General features: G+C 29.4%; 1 pseudogene; it reads left to right on the forward strand.

Annotated features, from left to right (window-relative positions):
- Positions 1-7346: 7346 nt before the first annotated feature.
- Positions 7347-7777, forward strand: part of LOC108831328 (serine/threonine-protein kinase ZRK1-like) — a 2107-nt pseudogene continuing 1676 nt past the window's right edge.

Genomic DNA, 7777 nt, shown 5'->3' on the forward strand with positions numbered 1-7777 from the left:
TTCTCGAAGCAGTGATATAATTGATGGTAACAGTGCATAGATAGTATTGAAATATGAATTCTGAACAAGTTTTGTTGTGTATTACAAAGTAAAGTCTTGGAGACCAAACAGATTCTATTTGTTAATGGTTTAAAAATAAAATCAAGTTTACGCTTAGAAAAAATTAAGGGAATTATTTTGTCCGATAAATATACATATGATAAGCCTTTATAAAAAAAAGATTATATATATGAACGTTTTGTTGTACTAAATATAACGCGTGCGATAGGTCGCGTTACTACTTCTGTACATGTAATTTCATGGGAAATCGGCTAATTCATACATCAATAGAGGTCTGTGGTCCCGATCAGTACATATACTAATGACATGTGCTAAAACATACATCAATTAAGATTTATTTTAAATTTCATACACGAATTAATAAAAATAGGCTAAATCATACATGGACCACTTTCTGTTAGTCAAACGTTTAGAGATGATGACATGTCATTAACGTAAGCTTATGTGTCACTGAGCTGTTTATTTACGATTTAAAATAATAAATATTAAAAAATATTAATTTTAGCAAACCTGTTTTTACGGGATTCGAACCCGGGATGACCAGGATAAATTTATTGACGCTAAACCACTGTGACAAACCAATACATTATCTTTATTTTCTATGGTTTAATATATCTTTGGTAGATATTTAATTCTGATATTTTTTTTTCTTCTTCCCATCTTCTCCAACTTTTATCTACCATAAAAAAATTCTTAGTGAGTTTATTTCATCAATTATATATATTTGATTATTTATATTATCTATTAATTATATAACATTTCTAAAAATCTAAATAATTATGAAGATATTAATAATAAATAAATTTAATTGTAAATTTAAGTTTACTTGTAATTCTAACAAATATGTTTAAAAAATTTGGGTGAGTTTATGCAAGATGTTTTTAGGGCTATTATAAATTTAATAAATTTTCATATTATATATATATATATATATTACTTTATTTTAATATAATATATACTATAGTTATAAAATTATAAAATAGCATAGCATTACTTTTTTATAACTTTTTAAAATTAATTTTATAATAAAATATTAGATTAATAATTACGAAATTAATGAATAAATTAATTTAAAAATTTTTAGTAAAATTTTGTTAGATTTTTTAACAGAATCTGTTATAATTAAAGTAAATTTAAATTTACAATTAAATTTATTTATTATTAATATTTTCATAATTATTAATATTTTTAGCAATATTATATAATTAATAGATAACGTAAATAATCAAATATATATAATTGATGAAATGAACTCACTAATAATTTTTATGGTATAAAAATTGGAGAAGATGTGAAGAAGAAGAAGAAATATCAGAATTAAATATCTACAAAGATATATATTAAACCATAGAGAATAAAGACAGTGATTCAATTTGTCACAGTGGTTTAGTGTTCGTACATTTATCTGGGTCATCTTGGGTTCAAATCCCACTTTCAATAGATTTGGTAAAACAAATTTTAATAAGTATTATTTTAAATCGTAAATAGACAATTTAGTGACAATTTTATTTATCATCATCTCTAAATGTTTGATTAACAGAAAAATGGTCAATATATGATTTAGCCTATTTTTATTAGTTTGTATATGAAATTTAAAATAAATCTCAATTGATGTATGTTTTAGTACATATCATTAGTGTATGTACTGATCAGAACCGCAAGCATCTGTTGATGTATGAATAAGCCGATTTTCCGCAATTTTCCCTATAGACAGTCATGGATGATCGCGAGTAAGATACTGAACGGTGTATCGGAACATTTTTAGATTTGCACAAGTATGAATATAGTATATATGTTTTAATTGGATTTCTTTGTGGACTTCGTTAATAACTGTGTCTCTCTATTTGCACAATTATGAATAAGTACATTCGTCTATTTCGCTTTTAATTGTTAAAACTAGAGAAGTAATTTTTTTGATTTCTTTAACAAAAACAATTGTTGAAACTAAAATATCCAAGACAACCTCAGTTCTTGAAAGTGATGTATAGAAAAGGTAATCCCCAAAATAAAATAAAAAATCTGGACAATTAAGATTTATAGATTGTAATCTAACCTCTCATGTATTTGGCCTGGTCGCAAACTTTATCCTCCTTCGAGCTAGGAATCAAACTTAAGAATTCAAGGACATGCACTAGTAAAAATCTGCGGTAAGTCAATGTCGTGCCATTGCAGCCACGGGTTATCCATAGTCAGCTATGCTTTAGAAACTAGTCACAATAAAAGAAAATTCGTGGCTAAACTGTGGTTATGATAGCCACGACATGGCCACAAACAGTAATATAGTAACAATAGCCACGATTTTGCTATAATTATTTCGTGTCTTTTGTACAATAGCCATGATTTCACCACGATTTCTTACCACTTATGTAATATTACTGTATGACAGTATGAGTGTAAACATATTCTGACATGACCAAGTCTATGAATCGAAAAAAAATTGTGTATCCAGCAAAATCGATCTCTTTTTAAACAGTAAAACAAATTTATTAGATTATGGGCTTTCCATTAACTATGATACATAACAGTCCAAACTAACTAATATATAATTACAATATATGACGTAAATTCTTATATTACATCATGTCTTAGAAGGACGCTTTAATAGGGAATGTAATGATGCATGAAAAATATGAAAACATGTTTCAAAAAAAAATGAAAACAAAAAAAAAGCATATAAGAATATACAAAATTTCCACTTAAATCATTGAAGTAGTTTAGTCTAGATTTATCTATTTAGCAATTGTTTCTTTTTGTTAAAGTTTAGATCATTGAAGCAATTCTTTCTTTCTTGCTTTCTTGAATTTCACTAATTTTCTCGTATGTGTACCCACCAAACAAGAAAAGGTGGTCTAAAGATTTTATTTAAACTTTATTTGAGTGCTGCATTCATCTTTCCTCCTTTTGTAACATATTCACCCTTTTGCTTTAGATGAAAAGGTAGAAAATTGGGAATTTAACAACCTAGCGGCGATGTTCTTATATACAGAATTATGATTGTATTAATAAATACTAAAATGATAGCTTAAACGATAAAATACGCTCCTATCTATCATACCAAATTATGTAAGTAAGTATTGTCATGAGTGTTGTGTGTATGCGATCGTGTAAATGTAATCAAAATAGTTGGTAATATACACATTAGGTGAATCCTAGAGTTTGTGGTACACTTCCTTTAAGTTTGAATTGTCCAGAACAGTTTAATAGCTTACTATTTCTCTTCTACAATGTCCCCACCAACACATTATATACTTAATCTGCACAATTGTATAGGGTCCAAGTTTATAATGGAAATAGTCGTGCAGAACACAAAAACAGATAGATCGAGTACAAATATGGTCAATGAAGAAAACAAACGAAGCAAATGAAGTAAACCATGAATAAAAAGTAGACTAACTCAAAAGTTCAAATGATAATTTCCAAAAGTATACTACTATGAAATTTCGACTAATTGTTGATTTAAAAATATATGTGTGTATTTATTGCGGTTCTACCATTTCAACCTCAGCAAACATAATCACTATTTAAACCTTTATTGTAGTATCCATCAAACTGTTCAAAATAGAAATATCACATGCAAGATATATGTGTTCTATATAGATTAATAATCTCATGATCACACATAAATTTTAGTTTTATCATAAATACATAAAACGTCACATCCAAAATAAAACCTAATAGCACAAAGAGGGGAAACCCGCATAGAACCATGCATGGTGATGGCTTCTCTCTCTTTCTCTGCTATATATAGAAACACATAGATACAAATAGTCACAAGGTTTCTTAGCAAAACAAAAATAGTCACAAGGTATAAAAAAATAGTTACAGGGTCTGGATTGGAGGGGCCAGTCTCTTGTAGATACAAATTGCTTGTGACTGTCAATATTCGAAAAGCATTTAGTAATTATAATACACTCATGAATTCTACATAACCCAAAAAGAAAAAAGACAAACAAGGATTTGTTTGTATTTCATCGACAATGAAAATAGTTATCTTCAGCGTTTCTTCGACCAATAATTCATTCTTCCATTGTTCATCGATTTGCCAATATTTTAATTGCGTTGGTGTGCGTCTAATATAGAATTATAGATGGATATTGGGTAGAGTTATTGGAGAAGAAAGGAACACTGAGACAGGATCTGCGGACATTCACCGTTTGAGGGGAAGCCGACCATTGATGCGCACACCAATGCAATTGTTCTCTCCTTCTTTCTAGAGGAATTTTGTTTCTTTTTGGTTTTGTCAAATCATATCTCCCAAAATAAAATGGAATAAGTAATAACATAAGCAAAAAATAATAATAATAATAGATAATGGTTTTATCGGATTAATCATGCATGTAAGTATAATAACAGTAGACAATCACAACCCCAACAGCTTAATTATTGCAATTAAATTTGAGTTTTCTCTAGGGTCCTCGCACTTGATTAGCAATTTTTATTAATTGTCGAATTCCTATATCTGTTTTTTAACTTTGTATCCCTTTTATATTATGATTAAGAGATCTATGATGAGGACAGCCATTTGTGAAAGTGTATACGCTAAAACAGATGTAAAAACTAGCAAAAATGTGGGATAACAGCTCATTTTAGCACAAAATCATACACTTAAAAATTTATGGTATTAGTATCGTTTTAGGCAATTAAAAATACAAATATTTTCTATCAGTATTTTTATCATTTCTTTTCTTGTATTTTATACAATTTAAATATTAAAATCGATTGTAGCCTTGGTTTAGATTTCTAAATTATTTTAAGAATCAATCTGTTGAGATAAGTCATTATTGAATACTAAATAAAAAAAAAGAAACAATTTGATATTGTGTATGCCTTTTGTTTTTGTTTCTTTTGTAAAACTTGTTCACTATAGTGGTATATATGTCCTCTTAAAACTAAACGTTGGGGGTAAAAGTCCTCGTGTTTTGAAAATCCTATTTGGATCCGTAGTTGAACCGATAAATCCGATAACCCAAAATATATTTGGTTTGGATTTTGTGAAAAAATCAAAATTTAAAAACCCAATAAAACACGTAAAAACTCACTAAAACCCGAAACTCAGTTACCAGTTAAACTAATATATAACTTTTATTTATTATTTAATAGTTTTTACTTGAAGAATATAAACTGAACGATGGTAGAGAAATCAAAATTAGTTGATTTGATTTAGTGTTAGTTTATTTTTGTTATCGATAGTCTATTAATGATGTTTTACTTTTGATTTATTTTAGATTTGAAGTTTAATTTTATTATTCACATTAGACAATTAAATATTAATGAATTTGTTAAATTTCATAACTCTTAGCATGTTATAAAATTTATTTAGATAGTCTAAACTATTTTTCGATATTTGTATGTCAAATGAAATAAAATATAAAATTTAAAGTTAAGTATTTTCTAAATATCCAAACTATTATTCTATGTTTTATAAAACATTTAGAAAATACTTAATATATTCATTTATGTATATGATAAAACTACTTCATTTATTAACTTACTGTTCATTCGTAGTTGATCCGATGATCCAATGACTCAGAACGCCATCCGTTTAACGTCGGATCAGATTTAAAAACATTGGGTAAAACAATATTTTATTTTAAACTTTGATTTAATATATTCATTTATCTATAAATGAGTATCTAATCCTTGAATTTATCTTGTTTTTAAGGCCCAAAGTGATTAAAATGGCCGTCTGTTTTTTTTTTTTTTTTTTTTTGATATCTCTGGTGTCTGGGCAGTCACTTTCTCAAATATCCCCCGAAGGGGTCCAGCGCCCCAGCAGTAAGGATGTTAAATCGCTGTGGCCGGGTTTCGAAGCTGGGTGGCGGGCACCTCAGCCGAGGTTCCATTACCACCAGGCTACGAAGCCCGGTTCTGTTTTTTTTTTTGCTGGGAGAAAAGGTGTTTAAGATAAGAAATTTTGTTTGGGATGAGAGCAGATCTCCAGAAAGGAGTGGCATTATCTTTGTGTGATGATGTATCTGCACCTCAGATGCTTTATTATCATTTTTTCCAAATACGTACTTTATGTTTCTTTTTCTATTTAAATAATTCTGTTTCACTCATATTAGATATAATAAATTCCAATTATTCCATACAGCCAATTTATTACGATGGAGTATCTTTTTTTATGTCATACTGGCTAAAACTTACTGTTTTTGGTGCTTGGTTTTCTTTTGCATGATAATAATATATATACTCTTCAACCTAGCTAGCCCTAATCTCAATAGGTAGTCATTTAATCTCTACTTAACCTAGTTTTTCTTACTAATACATTTTAAGCTAGTCGTGTGGAGCTAACCCGTTTTTTTTTAGGCTAACCCGTTGTTTTAAGCATATAACCCATAGATACGAAGTACGTATACTTGCATGAATTTAAAATGGTAAATTAGTAATTCAAAACCCCTATAACACAACGGACACAATATCTACAATTAATTTATTAATAATCAAACCAGATCTGTAACTAAAAATAAAGAATTAAAAATTTTATCATTTGTTTTGTTTTAGAGAATTTCTAACCCACTCCATTTTTTACTCTAAAATAGAGTGAAATAGAATATTAATTAAGAAATGATCCAACCTATTTTCTGTTTGTTCATTATTCTATTATGGAATGAAATATGAAATTGTGTTGTTAGAGTAATTTTACTCTATTTTTTCTTCTATTCCATTTCTAAAAAATGAAATTTTACATCAGATATGCTCCTAGTCTAAAAGATTACATCAACAAATTATCATATCAAGCATTGTCTTTTTTTTATTGGCCATAGTTCCACATTAAAGTACGTGACTTTAGATTTGAATATGGCATATATATGAACAAACTTTATTTACATCATTAAATGGTATTGCATTGCCTCCGTTGTGATCAATGTATAATTAGACATACAAATTTGGTTAAGGATCAAAAGTTCGAATTCTTACGGTTTAAAGGAAAAATGAAATCAAACGGTAAACAGAAAAGTTCCAGTTAATAATTGTAAGTTAATTACACCCCAAGAAAATTGTAAGTTGAACAAAGAATAAGGGCCTACATATATATCTGAATGAAATAATTACTTTGCGACTAATATACATTCGTAGTTGACTTGCTCATATATTTTTGCGGGTTGAAGTCTGTTTTTTAGTTTCCACTCCAGGTTGAACAAAATAAATCACTCCATAATCTCTCTCTCTCTCTCATCCCATCCCATCACAATCTCCATCTTCATCTCCATCCTTGTGTCTTCTTGTATAAAGATAATCCCACAAGCCAAAAGAGTAAAAAATTATTCCCTTCTCTCTTCACCATGACTGATCCTTATTCCAATTTATTCACAGGCTGGTTCAAGCCCAACCCGTTTCACAATTATCTTAATTCATCCACTAACCTTCCTCCTCCTTCTCCATTCTTCTTGATACCTTACTCCGGAGACCTCCGCCGTCCACCACCAACTCCTCCTCCTTCCCCTCCTCTCCGTGAACCCCTCCCTCTCCTCAGCCTTAGCCCCGCCAACAAACAGCAAAACCACCATGACCTAATTCAAGAACCGCCTTCGACCTCCATGGATGTTGACTACGGTCATCATCACCAACAAGATGATCATAATCTCGATGACGATGACCATGACGTCACCGTTTCTCTACGGATAGGCCTTCCAAGCCCTAGTACTCGAGATATGACCTCTTTGCTCATGATGTCTTCTTCCTCCTCTTCCTCTAGGACTACTCATCATCATGA

This window comes from Raphanus sativus, chromosome 4 (assembly GCF_000801105.2).
Source record: "Raphanus sativus cultivar WK10039 chromosome 4, ASM80110v3, whole genome shotgun sequence".
Lineage (NCBI taxonomy): Eukaryota > Viridiplantae > Streptophyta > Magnoliopsida > Brassicales > Brassicaceae > Raphanus > Raphanus sativus.